The sequence below is a fragment of the Leuciscus leuciscus genome (genome assembly GCF_965113295.1).
Source record: "Leuciscus leuciscus genome assembly, chromosome: 10".
Classification (NCBI taxonomy): Eukaryota; Metazoa; Chordata; class Actinopteri; order Cypriniformes; family Leuciscidae; genus Leuciscus; species Leuciscus leuciscus.
The window spans coordinates 35,572,250-35,592,377 of record NC_138734.1 but is presented as its reverse complement, the minus strand read 5'-3'; the positions used below and the strand labels follow the sequence as shown (position 1 = coordinate 35,592,377).

At 38.2% G+C, this 20,128-nt stretch overlaps 1 long non-coding RNA gene and 1 pseudogene across 2 annotated transcripts in view; one reads left to right on the top strand and one right to left on the bottom strand.

Annotated features, from left to right (window-relative positions):
* The window catches only part of LOC309508132, a 32,281-nt gene that overhangs the window by 4,437 nt on the left and 7,716 nt on the right, over positions 1–20,128 (bottom strand). The window lies entirely within an intron of this gene.
* LOC309508101 (protein-associating with the carboxyl-terminal domain of ezrin-like) lies at positions 12,642–19,726 on the top strand (annotated as a pseudogene). Its single transcript, XR_014211641.1, has 13 exons — positions 12,642–13,310; positions 13,675–13,860; positions 14,395–14,508; positions 15,274–15,330; positions 15,842–15,944; positions 16,415–16,526; positions 16,804–16,881; positions 16,959–17,098; positions 17,182–17,369; positions 17,516–17,687; positions 18,000–18,170; positions 18,328–19,026; positions 19,124–19,726. The product of XR_014211641.1 is annotated as a protein-associating with the carboxyl-terminal domain of ezrin-like (transcript).

The following is a 20,128-nucleotide window of genomic DNA, read 5'->3' as shown; positions in this document are numbered from 1 at the left end:
CCAGTTTCTATTTTTTGAAGCGCAACAATCTTTTGCTGCATATCAGAACAAATTTTTTTGGTTTTACTCATTGGGAATGGACGATTTGTATTTCCTCATATTTATATTCCTGTGAAACAAGTCGTCATAGCTAGACAATTTCATGTTCCTAGTCACCCTGGTGTCCTAAAAAAAATAAAAATAATAATGGGAATATAATTCAGAGATATATTACTCGTAAAAAATTCTAGGGGTGCCAATAATTGTGGCCAATGTGTTTTGGAGAAAAACATTTATTTGATAATATGATTTTCCCCCACTTTCAATTATTTTACTTCAATGAAAGGTTAGATTTTTGCTATATATATATATATATAATTGAAACCAAATTCTTCAAAATATCTTGTATTCCACAAAAGAAAGAACTGTATACATGTTTGGAACAATGTGAGGGTGTAAATGATGAGAGTAAATGATGACAGAATCTATCGGACTTGACAATACTATAGAAAGATGAACATGCTTGATTATACTCTCAGAGAAAAAGTAGCATTTGACACTTAAAAACTACTGTTTTGATAACCGCTAGATCTGCAGTCGCTGCGTTTACAGCAGTTCATCCCCAACACTGTTTTTAACAGTAAGCAATCGCTTTTTAAGTACTTAACACAAAGCCTGTCATGTGAAGTGGTATGATATCCATAAATGAACATGCTTTATTTCCTCTTGGTTATTCATTTTCATTTATTCCGTCCACCTGCAGTTCACCGAGGGGTGTCACTGGCACATTGTCAGTTTAAAAAAAAGGCATCTACAATATGCGAAGCTACAGGATAGTGTTAACATATCAGATGGCGAAAACAAGTGGATAAATGTGAAATACAATGAGTGAGTGGGAGTTTAGAGAAGAGGGATGGAGTGAAAAATAAAAAGGGGAGGGTGGGGTGGCGTGTTGAAATGGGTAACATGATGACTTTTACTTCTCATTCCGGCGACTCCCCTGCACGCTCATTGACAAGTGCGCTCCATCGTCGCCTCCCCTGCCGTCCGTGGCCAGCTTCCTCTAACCACTGCAATTGGCGTGAGTGGCGAGCAGGCACACACCGTCCTCCCCTCCCCTCCCTCACATGCGAGCGCTGTGCCATTCCCAGCAACGCTACCAATTACCTTCCAGCCCAGCTGCCAGGTCTAAATCTGTGTCTGAGGAGAACAGGCATGTCTGCTGATTCAGCCCCTGCAGAGCCTTTACTCCCTGAGCATGGGCCGCCATCGGTGGATGTCTGACTCCCTCAAGAGTGAGGATACCGTCCCAAAGCCTAACCTTCCCACGTCACTGTTACACCCACCTCTGGCTGTTTGCTGCTTCGTCAATATCGATTGGATCAAGATAGTCATGTTGTGGATGGTGGATTTGCAGTTTTTCCTTTGTAATATTTTATTTCATCCTCAAATGTTTTTGGCAGCTATATTTGCTTTAGTCCCGTGTTAGAACAGTGTAAATGTGCTGTGTTCAAGGCTAGAACCACATCTCATTAGGTAAAACTGAGGTGTAAGAATGTTTACCCACAGCTTCAGTGTAGCAGTGTCACTTTCTGTGATGAGAACCTCACATAAGCTTTCAGCTTATTTTGCAGTGTTCTGAAGATCTCATAATGACAACCAAAAGTATGAAGAAAGGAGTTAAGGATTAGAAATACGATTAGGGAGATTAGTTACAAATGACAGTATTGAGTAGCTTGTTGAGAATCCAGCATTCTTTCTCACAATCCATAAAATGAAAACTGCCCTTTTACATTAAGGCACAGTCAAGTTCAAGTTTATTTATAAAGCACGTTTGAAAATAACAAATGAGTTGTACAACCAAGAAAATGCAATAAATACAAAATTGCAGAATAATAATTAAAATATGGTTAAATAAGAAAATAACAAACATTATACAACATAGGCCATATGCATAAAATCCTTTTACACCTCAACCTAGAGTTCAAAAAGCATTATCTCGCAAAGCTTGATCTAATTTCAGTTTTGGTTTTTTTAACAAAAGATGTGAAATTTCTAAAATATTACAAATCTAAAATTAAATAAATATTTCTCTAAAGCTCTCAACAAGTAGGTTGCTAAAAAACAACAATGCTAAATGTAAATGCTAATAATGAAATGCATCTAACCATATAAACATGCATAGTTGTTTAGGAAAGCAAAATAAATAGTCTTATCAACTTTTAAAAGGAGGAACACAACATTTTCAAAGTCTTTTGTTACTGATGATAGTATTTTAGCTCAAATTCATCTGTCACTTGGTAATATATATACCTAATACAATATTTGGCCTATAGAGATTGTTCAGGCTGGTGTCAGATGTCTACTGTTGTCTACAATTTACAAAATTGTTAGTAATCCTACTCAGCGTGTTGTGTTAATACATTTCCATATTGGCGGACCTAATGAATGTAATTTTGGTACCGTGTTGGGTCGCCACTTGATGTCCATTGTAAAATCTGGGTTTGAAGCGAGACCAACTGAAGCAAAAGTAGTTGAAGCTGAACCACAAGTGCGATATGACTTGCAAATATCATGTAACATCCACTGCAATTGGTACATATATTTTCTCTCCAATAAGTGTTTACCAGGCGTAGTGTGACAATTTACTTTTTATCAACAGGCATCCTGCTGGGGGAACCAACCTAGTACATTTTCTCTGGAATCTTATGAGTCCTGTTCCTTGGACCGCCCGAAAGGCCCTATTTGTCTCCCTAATCTTACTCGAAATAACATTTGCATTCAGCCAGCTGCCTGTAATAAAGGCTGGCAGTTATGAGGCATCCTTCCATGCATTACCATTAATCACAATTAAATAGAGCTTAGCGCTTGTCACATGAATATTTACAGTTTGGCCGGGGCCATCTCGCACTGTAAATTCATAAATCATTTGGCCAGATTATGGAATTTATGGCTGTTTTATTATTCATGATCTGCCTTTTATGTGGTGTTATATTTATTTCCCTCTCCACCGGACGGGTACGTTGAGCTGGGTTTAGTGGGCTGTCCATCACACCTGTCACACATCTGGGCTGTCATAGTCACACACCTACAGGGACAACACACTTCTCCGGTCACTTGCGTATAACTCTTGTACGCCAGTTTTCTGTACACCACAGCATGTCGGAGAAGCAAATTAGATTTTTCTGCCATAGAATGAGTGTGTGCGGGTGTGTGTTTGGCCACCTCCTAAAATAATCGAATCTATCTTCTGCTGTTTCATGTTGTCGAGATCTCAAAAATGCTTCAAGGATTCACACAGCTCCTGTTGGACATGGCATCACTTCCCCACCAGCTTTCCTTTTATATTCAACCAAAAGCAGCAGGTGACTTTGCCATGTATTCCTATATGAGAGACTGTGAAGTCACCATCCACCCCCTCCTTTTCTCACTCACAATGGGACAAGTTACTGAAAAAGAAAGTGAAAGATCAGAATAAAAGTTTCTGAGTGAAAAGAGTAAAAACTGCTAATTGAAATCCGCTCATTTTTATGTGCTCTCATTTTTTATACTCACCTTTATTCTTGGAGTAGCTGTTATTACCTGTTAACTGTCACCCCCCTTTTTGAGCATAGATGTGAAACTTAAATAGCTTTAATAAATTAATGCAGACCTATGGTTGGACTATTTTTAAAGTAGACAGATTATTGAAAGTGTAAAAAAAAAAAAATACTGTAAAGCAAATGTTTTATTTTATACAAAATATATATTTTACAAAAAAAATTGAACTGTAACATTTCTTGAAAATTAAAGCCATGTGTCTAAGAGTTGTGTTCCAAAGAAGTTGATATCTCAAATGACATTAAGGGTCCTGTGCTGTGAGATTTTCTTTCGGGCCTATACTAAAAATAGCCTACATTGGAATTTTTTTTCAAATTTTTTTTAGTGCATTCTGTCACAATATCACTTTTATCCAAGGCTGCCAGGTCTGTGCAGCAAAACTAGCCCAATGGCCAATAAGAAATAGCCCTATGCGATTCTCTCCGTCGGGGATTGGATCAGTGGGAAAACTGCGGACTTGGCAACACTGCTTCTGGCAAAGTGGCCAAAGAACCTTGAGTCTCAGACCTGTCCAACAATTTGCATTTTGTTGACAAAAAGGTTTAATTTGGAGGTTTAATAAAGGTTTAATACAGTTTCCGAGGTCTATGAGAAGCACCCATATTCTCTGGAAGACATCAGCCTTCCCTCTTAAGTAGTCGGTGCGCTGTTCCATTCGTGATGTATCAAAATGCATCAAAAGTTGTTTAAACAGATGAAATGTTGGAGGCCTTTGCTGATTCCAGTTAAGCAAGATGCATTTTATTGCTATATATGATATTATACCAATTCTTTTTACAGATATAGGATCAAGTGTCCTGTCCAGCGCACACATCCGAAGCATGCACACAGGAAACTGGAAAGTTCTGAATAGTTCTCTTTCACGTCTTTTTGCACTTAAAGGTAGGGTAGGTAATCCTGTTCAGAAACACTTTTTTTTATACTGGGTGAAATGGTCCTTCCATCCTGATAGTAGTCAATACATTATGTGTTTAGAAAAAGGAATGAAAAAAATTAGACCTCTGTAGCAGCTGCAGGACAGTAAAAACTCTGACCAATCACTGCCATTCGGTGCGAATGTAAAGAACCAATCAGATGCCTTCATGTCTCGTGCCCGCCCCGAGCCCCACTGCGCGCGCTGCCCGGCGTGCACTCATCACATGTCACCGTTCCCGGAAATATTCAGCTCAAAGCACCTGCATATGCAGTCAGCGAAGGCAAACAAGGCAAAAACTACTTCCTCGGACCCTGCCCGCGCTCTTGAACGACCTCCTCTGCTTCGCCCTCAACCCCGGACCTGTCCTCGAACCGACGATGCGGTACTTGTCTCCGGACTCGGAGTGTACGTTAGTCTTCATTAGAGTCAACAATGTTTTCATCATGGAAACTCTTACATGCAAAACACCGTATATGTTATGAATCTTACACGAAATTCATCTTCATCACAGTGTAACTGATGGTAATGGAAAAACGTGTATCAATGCAACCTGTTTTTAGTTTTGCCTTATAAATATAGCTCGTTACCGAATGAAACTTTACCATTATCGATATGCTAGCTTGATAGTGAGTACTAAAATAAATCTTATTTGTTTATATTCATAGTGATAAAGTTAGGTATTTTATTACATGTGATTCTGACATGATGTCACTGTATGTACTGCGCTCCTTCCTCTCCACTCGTCTCAGGTAATAAATGCGTCTTGTTCCAGCCTGAGCGTTTGGCGTCGCGCGTTCATGTGTTTTGGGGGCGTGGCTTTGGAAGGAGCTCAGAAGGGAGGGGGTGGAGTGAATGGAAATAATGAGCTGTGTTTATTGCAGATTAAAAGGTCTACAGTCACTCGATTTTTATATTTTCTTTTTCAGAGTACTTACATTTTAATTATGTATTGGTATATAAAGACAGTTTAAACAAATTTGGAATGTTTTTTTTTTAGAAAAATGATTACCTACCCTACCTTTAAACTGTCAAATACAGGTTAAGTCAAAAACACACAAAGATCACATAGCCACAGTTGGTTATATCTGTGAACGTAAACAGCAAGTAAAGAAATCAAATGTGTATATTAGATCTGTGTATTAAAGGGATAGTTCACTTTGAAATACATTTTTGGTATGTTTTAGCTTACCTCAAGGGCATCCAAGATGTAGGTGTCTTTTTTTCCGCAGTAGTTTCAATTTTGATATTTTTAGGTCAAACCGTTCTTGTCTGTCAGTCATATAATGCAGGTCTATGGTCATCACCTCAAAGAGCATGCACAGAGTCCAAATTAAAACAATTCCCCGTCGTCCAAATTAAACAATTCCCCATCGTAAGTACACATTGATGGCCTAAGACACGAAACGAGCAGTTTGTGTGAGAAAACGAACAGTATTTATATCGTTTTTACCTCTTATACACAGCCACGTCCAAGTGATCTGATCTGACGTGTACGCAGACTGGTGCATAGATATACACACTAGATGTCGCCTTGTCTACGGCAGTTCATTGGAACAAATGTCTTTAAGGCGACATCTAGTGTATATATCTATGCACCAGTCTGCGTACACGTCAGATCAGATCACTTGGACATGGCTGTGTATAAGAGGTAAAAACGATATAAATACTGTTAGTTTTCTCACACAAACCGCTCGTTTCGTGTCTTAGGCCATCAATGTGTACTTACGATGGGGAATTGTTTAATTTGGACGACGGGGAATTGTTTTAATTTGGACTCTGTGCATGCTCTTTGAGGTGATGACCATAGACCTGCATTATATGACTGACAGACAAGAACGGTTTGACCTAAAAATATCAAAATTGAAACTACTGCGGAAAAAAAGACACCTACATCTTGGATGCCCTTGAGGTAAGCTAAAACATACCAAAAATTAATTTCAAAGTGAACTATCCCTTTAAAGTGACAGCAGCATAATATACAGTAGGCTACCTACATATGCTGTTAATATGAATCACATTGGGATGCACAATATATATCAGCCACCATATCGGTATCGGCCCGATAAGAAAATTTGGCCAATATAATAAAGCCGATAAATAATGGATTATTACCTTCAGCTGAGACACAGAACAGATACGCACTGTTCTCCATGATGTTTTTGAATTGCTTGAAATATAAAAGGAATCACTTCAAAAAGAAAAATATTAAGTGCAACATGTGCAGAGCAAATCTGTCATAGGCTAAAAAAAATGATAATGAGAACATTTTAATTGTGTGCTTGCATGGCTTTTAACTCTTTCCCCGCCATTGATGGAAATTTCTGTCATTTGTGAGACAACGCTTCCCTGCCATTGACGGAATATTCCAGCTTTTACTGTTATACGGTAGGAGGCGCTATGACACATCTTCTGAAAGAATACTGAATCTCCTGATAAAAACACAGGCGAAGAAGCAGAATAATGCGATATCATATGTAATCATATGCATGTGTAAAATAATGTGATCACAGCATATTTTATGCATATTTCAACATTAAACAGCACTTAACCACTTAACGTTACTGAATGAAATGTCAACCCGGGAAGGACTGTGCAAACATTAGGGGTTTTGATAAACTCGATCTACTCGTTTTGATCATCGTTCTAAATCGGATCTGGATGTAGTCCAGATTTTTTTCTTTTTTTTTTCTTCTTGTTTTTGCTCAAAATGTTGTTTTAATGAAACCCAAAATGAGGTTTTTGTTTAAAAGCAGAGGGTCTGTTCTTTCTTTTGATATATATATTTCATGTTCAGATATTCATACAACAAAATATTCTGGGGGCCATGAAATGTTTGTGAAAATTATCAAAAACTGAATTGATATTTTTGTAATCAAGCTCTCAAAAATTATATAAACATTTAGATTTAGATTTATCGGCCAATGTATCAATTATCGGTTTTCAAATACAAAGAATTATCGGTTATCGGTATCGAGCAAAATTTTCATATCAGTGCATCCCTAGAATCAAACAACAAAAGAAAAACAGAAAATTATTCACGGCTCTTTGATAGAATAACTTTGGTAGCTTTAATAAGAATACATTTCTTACTTGAATGCTGCTGTTAAATGCTCTGGCGAGGAGATAAACATGGCGGACTGCGTTCAGCTCACTCAGGGCGGGTCTATGCTAATAGGGCGGAGTCCATCAGCAGTCGTGGGCGGGGCCTGTGCAGTGTGACGTCACACTGCATAGAAACAGCAAACGGCTTATTCTGAGTCACTGCTGATTATTTATGGGGATTCAAAAAAGGAGTGGGTGGATTTATACCATTATATGATGGTTGTGCCGACACATTTATGTTCAAACACCATGTCATAGTGAGTTTTGCATTACAGGTCCCCTTTAAAATACAGTTCCAGTAGTAACGCAATGTCCAGTTCCAAAACGGTTTTCACTGGATGAATGATACCTAATTTATGATGATTTCTAAAATACGTCATATAGGGAAAAAAGGCAATAGTGCTACCATTACACTGACAGTTAACAGGTTAAGGCAGAGATTTGCCTGAGCTTGATTCCCGTGATTAACAGCTGATTCAGCCGTCGACCTGTGCTGTGCACAGCTGTGGCCTGAGCCCAGCCAATCAGAGCTAAAGTGGACCATGTGTTCAGGGTCAAGACAGACCGGGCCAGGCAGCTGAGAGGACACCAGCTGCCTTCAGCGTGAGAGCCAGCCAGCGCTGTGGCCTTAATGAATGCACTATAACAGGTAATGCCTGGCTTACAATAGTCAATTTATAATCTTGCTGAACAAATCTTTTGCTTTTCTTCATTATAAATTACTGTTTTGCTTTCTGTATGTAAATGAGGAGAATTTTGGAAAGAAGATTTGGCAAATGGATTAGTCCTGTTTTGTTATTGTGTACGCACAGATGTGATTCATAATGTGCATAGAGGGGGTGTGAGTGGAGCATGAGTGTGTTCCTGTCTTCAGGAACCAACTGACTGGCAGAATGTCAAAAACATAAAAGCAGCATTAAGTAATATTTGCACACAAACTGATCCATGCCGCCGCCGCCTTCTTGAGTAGTAAATTTGCCAATATTTCAGCTGTTTATGTGTATGTGAAGGACAGACTGCATGGTTGCAGATATTACAGTCTCTCCCATCTCCCATCGGATGGACACACTTTCCTTTCCTGTACTGTTTAACACTACATCTCTTCTCTGTGAACTTTAATAAAAACTGTATTCCCCTGATCTGTACGTCTGGACTCCAAATAATGAAACATATCGATCTGCGAATTGCATCTAGCTCAATAGTCACACTGCAGCTGGAAGGGAATCAAGTCAGACGTGGACCAATTCAGGTGGAGAGACAGAGAGAGAGAGAGCACCATCTAGTGGTTATAAAACAAACACTCATGACAAATGATAGCTTGCCAGACAAAAAATAAGTACTGAAGTGCACATTTGAGCCTTTAAAATAGACCAGATAGATAGATAGATAGATAGATAGATAGATAGATAGATAGATAGATAGATAGATAGATAGATAGATAGATAGATAGATAGATAGATCTAAGTATCCACCAGAAGATTGTACACTGTGATCATAAAGGGATGGACATGGACAGCAACAATACTCAGGTAGACTGTGGCATTTAAACAATGCTCAATAGGTACTAAGGGGCCCAAAGTGAGTCAAGAAAATATCCTTCACACCATTACACCACCAGCATCCTGAACCGTTGATACAAGGCAGGATGGATCCATGCTTTCATGTTGTTTATGCCAAATTCTGCAGCAGAAGCTGTGTTTTTTCAGTCTTTTATTGTCCAATATTGGTGAGCCTGTATGAACTGTAGCCTCAGTTTCCTGTTCTTATCTGACAGGATTGGCACTCGGTGTGTTCTTCTGCTGCTGTAGCCCATCTACTTCAAGGTTCGTGTTTTGTGTTCAGAGATGCTCTTCTGCAGACCTCGGTTGTACCAAGTGAGTTACTGTTGCTTCTCTATCAGCTCGAACCAGTCTGGCCATTCTCCTCTGACCTCTGGCATCAACAAGGCGTTTTTGCCCACAGAACTGCCATTCACTGGATATTTTCACTTTTTCTGCCCATTCTCTGTAAACCCTAGAGATGGTTTTGTGTGAAAATCCCAGTAGATCAGCAGTTTCTGAAATACTCAGACCAGCCAGTCTGCCACCAACAACCATCGTTCAAAGTCACTTAAATCACTTTTCTTCCCCATTCTGATGCTCAGCTTGAACTTCAGCAGATCGTCTTGACCATGTCCACATGCCTAAATGCATTGGGTTGCTGCCATGTGATTGGCTGATTAGATATTTGCGTTAACGTGCAGTTGAACAGGTGTACCTAATAAACTGGCCGCTGAGTGTGTGTGTATATATATATAGCCTACACATAAACATGGTATACACATGGTAATGAACATTATGCCACAAATGCTGTTGATTAAGCTTCATTTGTATTCAATATTCCTTTAATACTGATGTTCCTTTCCAAAAATGGATGTGATGTTGGCAGGTTTCATTTCGATTTGCTTTTAAGAATTACACAGAATTTTACTTTGCTGATAAAAAATATTGTACAGTGGAAATATACCTTTATAGATGTACATCATATGTGATTATTGAAAAGATGCTGGAAAGAAAAGTGAAAGACAGGATAAGGCTATGGTGTGTGGGTGTACTCACGCGAACTGACATAACTGCATGTGTGTCTGAATGCGAGCACTCTTTTGTGCTGTCTGAATATTTGTTCTCTCTCGTGTCTAGAGCGAGTGCTCTCATGGCCCTCAGTGGATAACAGACTGTTGTGAATGAGCTGTATAGCTGCCTCTGCTTGTGTAGCAAACTGCCTCATGGCCTTGCACTCTTTTACAACAGTCTACTTTTGTTCTAGTTCCTCTTCAGCCCCTCCCTCCTCTGCACAGATGCAGTGCCCACACACTCTCATTCCCTGAGAGCTTGAAAGGAAAAAGTACTTCTTTTGATGCACAAGTTTTAATTGTATCCTGAAACTCAGGTGTTCAAGTTTTATGCAAGACAGTTATGTGAATGAGAGTGCTGTCACTTCTGTAAAAGCAGCACAGGCGTAATTTGCGGGTGGGACATGTCCCCACAACTTTTTGCCAGGGTCGATAGCCTATTGTCCCTACCACTTTTTAAAACATCTCGCGGTACGGATGTACCAATACAAATAACTAAAACATCTCCAGTTAACTAGCAGAGCATTCATTTCGTTCGTTTGTTAAATAAGAGGCGATCTAGCGCGGAAAGGTTTTTTTTTTGTTATTTTTTTTTATCAAGTGATCAAAGTGCTTGTTGCCGCTGCTATCAGTGGCGCAGATACAGTGTTCTCGTCTTGTGGCCCGCGCACAGTCTTCACTCGGACGCGCGCTTCAATCCGTTGCGGAGACAACGTGTACACACAAATGCACCCACGTGTCCCTGTTTCATATACAACCACTGATGAATATATACCACCCCCACCCCCACCCCCATCATAAAAAACTGTTTTTTCAAAATACCTTCTTTTGTGTTCAAGTTTAGAAAAACATGAGTGTATGGAATCCCATTTCCAGAAAAAAATTCATTCTTTGGTAAATTATAATAATAAAAAAATCTAAATTATGACAAAATTTATAATTATGACAAAAAGTCAAAATAATGACTTTTTTATCTCATAATTTTGACTTTTTATCTCATAATTGTGACTTTTTATATCATATTGATGACTTTTTAATCTCATAATTCTGATTTAGTATCTCATAATTTTGACTTTCTATACCATAAATAAGACGTTTTATGTCATGCTTAGGCAATTCGCTTCCTGTGAGGTGACACCGCCATACAGGTAGTGATGGGCAGATCGAGGCTTCATGAAGCAATGAAACAGTTGAACCAAATGGGCCATATTGTTTCGAGGCTTCGAATCAATCTGACACCCGTCTCAACGGTGACACCTAGTGGTCACTTGCAGGTGTTGAACTGAAACAACTTTGACGAGCCATTAAAAAAATGTGTTGTTTTTTTATTATTGTAATTTTCTAATATGTGAAGCTTGTAACCTGTAGGCTCCTCACTGTGCATAATGTTATTTTGGTCCTGCAAAATGAATATTAATAAAAGAAATCAAGCCACAATGTCTCACTTTTTTAGAGATTTTTATTAAAAAATATTAATTTATCTGCTTTGGAAGGACTTAGCCTACTTCTTTTTTTACAGTTAATTTCTCCAGCCTTTGAAAAAATCCTCTCACAAGGGACACTTGTTGCTGGCATGCAAAGATATTTTTTAGCTAGAACATACAAATGAGGAAAGATTACTGCTCTCTCTTTCCAGTAAGTTAGTGGATCATGAGTTCTGGGCAAATACGCAAATTTCAAATTCTCCTCAAATGGCGCATCATGGATGATGTATTGTTGCAGTAGGCTATCTGCCGATCACAATACACACATCTCACTTTATTCAGGGTTTCTAAACGGAAATGCTCCCACACCACAGATGTACGGCATCTCTTCTGGGGAGCCTCCATTTTATCGATCTATCCAAATCTATCTATCTATCTATATGAATCTATCCATGTATCTATAATCTATCTATGTATCTAGATATAATCTATCTATGTATTTATATATGTAGCCTATCTATAATCTATATGTTTCTATCTATTAATCTAGCTGTCTATATATATTTTTATTTATGTATCTATTAATGTGTCATATGTATACTCTGTCTGTCTCTAGCCTATCAGTCAATGTGTTGTGTAAATTTAAATGTAAGCCTAAATAGCCTATAACTAATCAAATCGCACTATGTCACTATATATATCACCAAAAATCCCCAATCTCAAAATCAAACTCCTCTCACAAAAACCCACAAGGTCAATATGCGTTGATTTCACTTTTATACAGATGTGCGATCGTGTAGTCTGTTCCCGACCGTGTCAATCACACGCTGATTCGGCGGACCACACCTGATGAAACACTTAGTGAAACACTTCGAGGCTTCGTTTGGCCATAGTCACGTGACAAGGGTGTTTTGAATCACGCTTCGGATCAGTGTTTCGAAACATCTGCGCTTCGGGATCTCGCAAAGCTTCGGAACGACTGTTTCGCGTCAGCCATCCCTACATACAGGTAACTTAGTCTACTCGCGGTACAGCTGTCATGTATAGGTATAGATCGTTACACAAAATAAACACTTCTCCTGAATACCGAGTGACAATTAAAATGCGAACCGAATCTAATATGTGACGTTAAGAGCTTGTCCAGTGTGATTCTGTCAGTGTTGATGCAGTAAAAATGCTCTGCATTGAATTCTTGACATGACATGTTGTTCGTAAAACTTGCCTTATGCCAATCATTACTCTAGATCACTTAGTCTAAATGTTATTTCCAGATTGTCCTTGAAAGACAGGTAAGAGCTTTGAATAAGTATTGTAACAAACATTCTGCTACTTTTTGACATGTTGCATACTCTTTATTCCACGTCAGTCACTACTGTAGCCTGTTTCAGTGGTGTTTCAATTAGGACATTGTCATCAGACATACATACGAAGGAGACATTTTGTCTTTTGTAGTACAGGTATTCATTATGTTTTTTCCCTGACAGTGAGATAGGCAGACCCTCTCAGTATAAGGATGGGTGCTGAGAGCAGTGCCCTGCCAAGCTGTGTGCTGGAAGAGCCGCTGATGACGCTGCCCTCTGGTCTTACCATGTACTCCGCCCTCCTCCAGGATGGCGAGCCTGCCTCCGTCTTTGTGCATAAGCAAGACAATGAAGATAAAGTCAATAAAGCTGCCAAGGTATAAGTGAACAGCTAACAAGTAACCTCACCAATAACCTGCATTATCTGTCAAAAGTTTGGGCACATCTGCTTTTTAAACACTTTATTATTAGTATTTTCCACATTGTAGAATAATGGAAGTCATCAAAACTATGAAATATAAATTGAATTGAACTATGGGAATTAGTAGTCAAATTTTAATATATAAATAATAAACAGTTAATTATTATATTATAAATGATTAATAACTCAATATATGTGTGTGTATGTATGTATATATATGTTTTTTTCAGCCTACCTCTAAATCACTCAGCTATTTCAGTTCCGGACATGTCATGTACACTGAAATGAATTAACCTGAGATAATACATCTTCCTTTGCAGCACTTGAAGACATTAAGGCATCCATGTCTTCTTCGCTTCCTGTCATGCTCAGTGCAGGGTCACGGTATACATTTAGTGACAGAGCCAGTTGAACCATTAAAACGGCTGCTTGACAATCTTACTCCAGAGGAGATCTGCGCAGGCCTCTATGACCTGCTGCAAGCGCTAGTTTTTCTACATGACAGGGTAAGAGTCCATTTACATTTAATTCATGTTGGGTTTTTTAGTTGAGCTATGACATAATATGTGACCCTGGACCACAAAACCAGTCACAAGGGTAAATTTTTTTGAAATTGAGATGTATACACCACATGAAAGCTGAATAAATAAGCTGTCCATTGATGTATGGTTTGTTAGTTAGGATAGGACAATATTTGGCCGAGATACAATAATTTGAAAATCTGGAATCTGAGGGTGCAGAAAAATCGAAACATTGAGAAAATCGTCTTCAAAGTTGTCCATTTATGTTCGTGATTGTGCTGCATTCACTCACAAAAATAAAAGTTTCAAATATTTACGGTAGGAAATTTTCAAAATATCTTCATGGAACATGATCTTTACTTAATATCCTAATGATTTTTGGCATAAATGAAAAATCGATCATTTTGATCCATACAATGTATTGTTGGCTATTGCCCGTGCGACTTGTGACTGGTTTTGTGGTCCAGGGTCACATGTACACTCATTGTTCTAGCTAAATCATTCCTTTTTGTCTCTTGGGGCAAATCAAGTCACAACAATGTGTGCATATCCTCAGTTTTTGTCAGTGAAGATGGCCATTGGAAGCTTGGGGGGATGGAAACCGTCTGCAAGTTTTCAGAGGCAACACCCGAGGTGACATCTGTTACTAGTTTATGCCTTATAAAGGTACACTATGTAACTTTTGGCCCTCTCGCGGTAAAAAACAACAACCATAATAATCCAGTAATGAAACAAGTGAAGTATTTATGAGTGAGTCATTGAATCATTCATTCAAACTGATAAAAAAAAAAAAAAAAATTCATTAAAAATTAAACATTTTAAATAGACTGCAATTAACATTTTGTCAGAACCTCTTGTAAAATACATGCTATATTGCTTAGTTGTGTCAGTGATCTCTGTTTGAACATTGTGAAAAAAATTCCCCTGAGGTTCGAGATTTAGTGTGCTCCATGTCATCCTTTCTCGCTCGTTGTGACAACTAACCTATGCCACTTCCACATGGGTCAAAGTAGCTAGAGCAACTTTTCTCTATTTACTGATATGACGAGTTACACATGGGAGAGTGACACGAGTAACAATTTTTAAATTAGAAAAAAACACATATAACAGGCTTACCATAGTGAATCAGGGTAAGACAAAAACATGTTTTAGAAAAAGGATTCATGGTGTATTGACTTAAATTTTGTTAATTTTAAACAAAACGCTTACATAGTGTACCCCCTGGGTCTCAATGTCTCTTTTGTTTCAAAAGATTTTTAATGTCATGGCTTTGTTAAAAATAGTTAAATATTTTTAATTCCAAAATATTAAGTTATAATAATATATAGATTTATATGATAGATATTATATTATAAAGTTGATTACTCTAACCCTTTGTATGTGTGACTTCCTCTCCAGTTTCTCAGAAGTATCCAGAATGTAAGGGAAAATGGTGCCATTCCTCCTGAGGAAATGGTAGGTACCATTTATACCACCATTCAAAAGTTTGGGGTCAGTAATATGTTATGTAATTTTACAAAATATTTCTATTTCAGATAAATACTGTTCTTTTGAACTTGTAACAATGTACTAGTACAAATACAATGTAGCACAACTGTATTCCACATTGATAATAATAAGAAAATCCAAATCAGTAAATTAGAATGATTTCTGAAGGATCATGTGACACTGAAGACTGGAGTAATGACTGCTGATTTAGCTTTGGCATCACAGGAATTATTTACATTTTAAAATATATCAAAATAGAAAACAGTTATTTTAAATTGTAATAATATTTCATAATATTAATGTATAAACTGTATTTTTAATCAAATAAATCTATCCTTGTTAAGCAGAGAAGACAACATTTTCATCATAATCATATTTGTTGCTGGAATTCACAAGGCCTGGGACAAATTACAGGCTGACGATGACAGCCCTGATCATTCTGACTAAGTAATATAATAATGTTTTTTGTTTTTTTTAGCTTGAAGGATTCAAAATTCTTCCCGACAAGCATGCCCACTCCCGAGACGCTTTTTCATTCGGGGTGATGGTGGAGGCTTTTCTTCCACTCCTGACGGGACACGGTTAGTAACGCTCTTAATTCAGCAGACACATGTAAAGCGGGCTCGGTGTGTCTAGGATTCATCCTGTTGTGGCAGTTGCTAAGCCCTTACTGCTCAGACATTGTGACATATTTGTTAATGGACTGACAACTGCGATCAAAACGATTTTACACGTCAGAGGCTCTTTAAAGACAGGTTTTCCATTCAGAGCGGGTTATAATGTTGTCATGTTCAAAGAACAAAATGATCCACATGAGCAATGTAATAGTGATGCAACATTTTGGCTTCTATGCTGATTTTTGGAGCAGAGGCTCACTGAAAACATATGTCTGTCTGTGCTATCTTTTTTCCTTTTTTTTAGTTTTTGTGAGTCTCACCCACTAAATAGTTTTTCCATTCCCTCTTTCTTACGTGTTTTTATTTATTTTTCCATGTTTGCTCCCCATTTTTGTAACCTCCATGTGGTCCTCCACCCAAACTTTCTGTCTCAGTCTCAGATGATTTGTTGGAGAGTCTAAAGAACATGCTGCAGGCCAGCCTGTTGACCCCTGACCCCATGTCTCGCCCATCACTCAGCATTCTGCTGACTCACACTTTCTTCAGGTTCGCTTTTGAAAACTACTCTATTTAAATTAAGTCTATTCGTGACATAAAGTGTCTTTTGAAAGTAACTAATTTTAGCTGAAAATTCAGCTTTGCCATAACAGGAATAAATTATACTTTAAGTTGTAGTAATATTTCACTATTTGACTGTTTTTGCAGTATTTTTGATCCGATAAATATAATTTAGTTTGCCTATAAAAAGTTAATTTCCCTAAATTTAAATATAATGATTATTAAGATAATGAAATGATTTAAATGCATAACCTATCTCTTATAGAAATGACTTCTTAGATATCATGAATTTTCTGAAGAGTTTAACCCTGAAAAATGAGGAGGAGAAGAATGAATTCTTCAAGTAAGCTTCCCTCTCAAATACATGATTTTATTAGAAGGATGTTTATTAAATAATTAAATAACTGTGTGTTTCTGCAGGTTTCTCTTGGACCGAGTTCAGAACCTCCCAGAGATGTTAATTGCTACACGTCTGGCTCCTAAACTGCTCAATTCTTTAGTGTTTGCGGAGCCCATGGCTGTGAAAAGCTTTCTTCCTCACCTCCTACGGCCTAAGCAAGGTAAAACCAGTCAGTAAACTTTTAGGAGATGCTTATTTGTACTCTTCATTAGTCTCAGTGGTGATCTGTTTTCTGATGTACAGACTCGAGTGTGAGCGCTGGAGAGGAGTGTCTTCTGTCTTTGTCTTTGTATCGGAGATACGTGGTTCCTCAGCTCCTCAAGCTCTATAGGATGAATGAAGAACACGTCAGGATTGTGCTTCTCTCCCACATTCACATCTATGCAGAGTTCTTTCCTCATGAAGAACTCAAAAAACAGATTCTTCCTCAGGTACTGAGAATGTTTGTACTTGTATCAACTACTTAGTACTACTGTATACTTGTTTAGAGAAATATAAAATTAGTAAATTCATAATGTTTTTAAGTAGATATTTATACTTTGATTGTTTCAGTTGTTTCCCACACTTTATCATGCAGGTTTTGCTGGGAATGAGGGATACAAATGACTCACTCGTCGCTCTGACGCTACAGAGCTTGGCTGTGCTTGTCCCGTTGCTGGGTGCCCAAGTGGTTGTTGGTGGGCAGAGGACAAAAGTTTTTAAACAGACTATGCCAAACTTCCCCAAGTCCACAGAGGTCACCCCTGAGAGTAAGTATCCTGTAGCTGGATTGTCATTTACCAGTAAAAGTCTTCTTAATGGCTAATGTATTTATAAATCAAATTAAGATGCTCCGATATGAAACACTTTTGATGGTACTAACATTATTTTCAGGCCACTGGAGGACGCTGCAGCATCAATTTCTACAAAATGATCTGTTTTTCTTTCCCTATAAGAGGAGCTGAATGCACCACACTTTAAAACCCCCCAAAAATGTTATTAATCAGATTGATTATAAACAGACAAAGACATTTTCAATGTTACAAAAACCATATACTCTCATCTAACTTTTTCCTCTGCAGCATCGCCTGTGCATATTGTTGGGCCATTGCATCCCCATATCTCACAACCACCAAAAGTTCTGAATGTGTTCCCTAAGGGCTCAGAGGACAAAAAGGTTGTTATAGAAAATATGTACTCCTTCCAAGCAACTGAAAAAAACACTACCCAGCGCACCATTGCAGAGAGAGCAGGTATGCCACAACTGACACTTATAGTTCTGAACTGCGTATTCTCAAGCAATAATTTGGACATTTGAAAAGAAAAGCTAAATTTATCTTGAATTAAATGTATTTGTCCCTACTTGGTGTTTGAATGTGCAACCCTTCTAAAAACAAGTGGTCTCTCCAGCATTGAGCAGCGAGATGTCATTCCCTTTGAATGGGTACAAAATTGGCACACAGGTTGTGGACAGCATGAAAAGTAACGGAGCGGTGAGATCCGACGAAGACTGGCCTAACTGGAGTGACACAGAGGAGGCAGAGAAAGACAAGAGCCAGTCAGTCCAGATCAGCATTCGGTCGGCAGACATCCCAGATCAGAGCAACTCTGCTATGCCAGCTGACAATGAGGACTTCAGGACAATCACCTTCCACTGCTTTACCAGTCTTTGTACCAAAGACATCAACAAAAAGCAGTGTGTCATCTCCTCCAAAGCAATCAAAAGCACTCAAACTGAACCCTAGTGTTAAAAGTGTTCCAGATCATAACCATACCTCATCATGGGACCCCAGCTGGGACCAGGGAACTGACACCCTCAAACCCAGCAAAACAAGCTTGGCATCGGAGCCCAAGCCAAAAAGCACAATCAAAAGCCCTGAAGCTGGAAGTCTCGGGGAGGAGTTCACAATTGCGGTGAAGAAAAAGCCAGAGAAAGATCCAGAACTAGACTTCTTTGCAGACATGGTCCCAGATATAAAGCTGTCTTCCTCATTTCTGCTCCCTGTGGAGAGCTCGGCTAGTGAACTCATCACGGGACACACAACATCAGACCCATCGATAGATAGATTAAGCCTTACTGCCAAGTTTGCTGCAGCTGACTTAACTGAAGTAAGTTCAGCTGTGCGACACAGCATTTTTATAACTTAAAGTATGACGATGAATAACATTGAAGCGTTTGCTGAACTTTTTTGTTTTGTTTTGACAGACGGAGGCAGAAGGTTGGGGTGATGACCTCAATTGGGAAGATGAGAACGCATGGTGATCAGCTTGGTCCTTTACACAAAGCCATATGACAAGAGATTCCCATACAAAAAGTTACATATTCCATCATGACATTATCACTTAAGACCACAACTTGACATAAAAATTTAGTAATTAAGAACTATAATTTAAGAGAGTAGTGTGTATTTTCAGATTCCCCCACCCAGTCCAATATGATAATCACTCTACTGTCACCATAGAAATGGTTTGGCTACTGAAAAAGGTTCTGTGCAGTTTAGTTTTTTCAAGATAGCATGACGGACCTAAATATGCCAAATTCTATTAGGAATCCTTCAGTTATGTTGCACAGAAAAGGGGTACATAACTTATTACATAACTATATACATCTACTTATAATGTTGGTTTTATTTGTGCCATACAGGTTTTTTTTTTTTTTTTTTTTTCGATGAGCCTTAGAGGACAGACAGCCTCAACTTGAGAAAAAATACATAGACTCTAACTTGTTCAATAGATTTGGGTGAGAGCCTGACATAATTTATTTGTATTATCAGCTGCTGATTAAATAAAATGGTTTTATGGTATTTGACCTTCTTTGATTCCTTTCGACATTTTGGTCACAGATTTGGTTTATGTTGACTTTGAAATAAAAAAAATAAAAAAATCTGCCACTGACTTAAGGTTGACACTACACCAACAGACACCAACCAAAGCCAGCAGACATGTTTGTTGGATTTCAGATCAGAGTGTTAGCTCGTTGGTTGGCATTTGTTTTCAGTGACTGAATATGTTCAATCTGTGTTTGTCGGGTTATGGAATGTCTGGGCAGTATGGTATGATTTTTTTTATGGTATCAACAAACTGTTTTAATCTGGTGATTGTTGGTGTCTGTGCAGAGTGAACTAGCATTTAGACTGATTTACAATAAAAAATTTAACTGACAGCCATGATGTCATTGTAATTTTTAAATTCTGAATTATAATTAGTCTTC